This window comes from Myotis lucifugus, unplaced genomic scaffold (genome assembly GCF_000147115.1).
Source record: "Myotis lucifugus unplaced genomic scaffold, Myoluc2.0 scaffold_360, whole genome shotgun sequence".
In the NCBI taxonomy this organism is placed as follows: Eukaryota; Metazoa; Chordata; class Mammalia; order Chiroptera; family Vespertilionidae; genus Myotis; species Myotis lucifugus.
Genome location: NW_005871408.1, coordinates 190,493 through 191,404, shown reverse-complemented (window position 1 = coordinate 191,404; position 912 = coordinate 190,493). Strand labels below are relative to the sequence as shown.

The 912-nt window shown below is 41.8% G+C and overlaps 2 non-coding genes across 2 annotated transcripts; both read left to right on the top strand.

Annotated features, from left to right (window-relative positions):
• The first annotated feature begins 211 nt into the window (after window positions 1-211).
• LOC111828426 lies at window positions 212-314 on the top strand. Its single transcript, XR_002832296.1, has one exon. It is a non-coding gene; the product is annotated as a U6 spliceosomal RNA (small nuclear RNA).
• Window positions 315-449: 135 nt separating this feature from the next.
• Window positions 450-552, top strand: LOC111828425. Its single transcript, XR_002832295.1, has one exon. It is a non-coding gene; the product is annotated as a U6 spliceosomal RNA (small nuclear RNA).
• Window positions 553-912: the final 360 nt, after the last annotated feature.

Genomic DNA, 912 nt, shown 5'->3' with positions numbered 1-912 from the left:
TCCACAGGACGCTCCATCCACTGAGCCAAACCAGCTAGGGCTCTTCTCATTCTAGCCACCCCTCTCCCAAACTCCAGTTCTGCTTCTATATGTTGAACTCTAGACAGGTGAGGTGGCTCCCAGAGACTGCTTTTCCAAAGTGAGTCACAGCAGGCCCTGGGCCTTAGTACAAAAACAAACTCTTCAAAATTTAAAAAGTAACATAGCGTGCTGGCTTCAGCAGCCCATGTAATAAAACTGGAACGATACAGAGAAGATTAGCATGGCCCCTGTGCAAAGATGACACGCAAATTCGTGAAGCATTCCATATTTTTTAAAAAAGAAAAAGAGCCCTAGCTGGTTTGAGAGGAAGGGAGAGAGATAGAGAGCTAGAAACATCGATGAGAGAGAAACATCGATCAGCCGTACAAAAACAAACTCTTCAAAATTTAAAAAGTAACATAGCGTGCTGGCTTCAGCAGCCCATGTAATAAAACTGGAACGATACAGAGAAGATTAGCATGGCCCCTGTGCAAAGATGACACGCAAATTCGTGAAGCATTCCATATTTTTTAAAAAAGAAAAAGAGCCCTAGCTGGTTTGGCTCAGTGGATAGAGCATTGGCCTGCGGACTGAATGGTCCTGGGTTCAATTCCGGTCAAGGGCACATGCCTGGGTTGCTGGCTCGATTCCCAGTAGCGGGTGTGTGGCAGGTAGCCAATCAATGATTCTCTGTCATCATTGATGTATCTATCTCCCTCCCTTCCTCTCTGTGATCAATAAGAATATATCTTAAAAAAAAGAACAAAATATAAAAAGTAATATGGCTTTATTTCAGAAAATGTGTGAGGTAAGTAAGAAATAAAACAAAATCAATAAATTCAAAATTTCCATTTTATATATCTGAGCGCTTTTTGCCTGTTTTCCTGATTT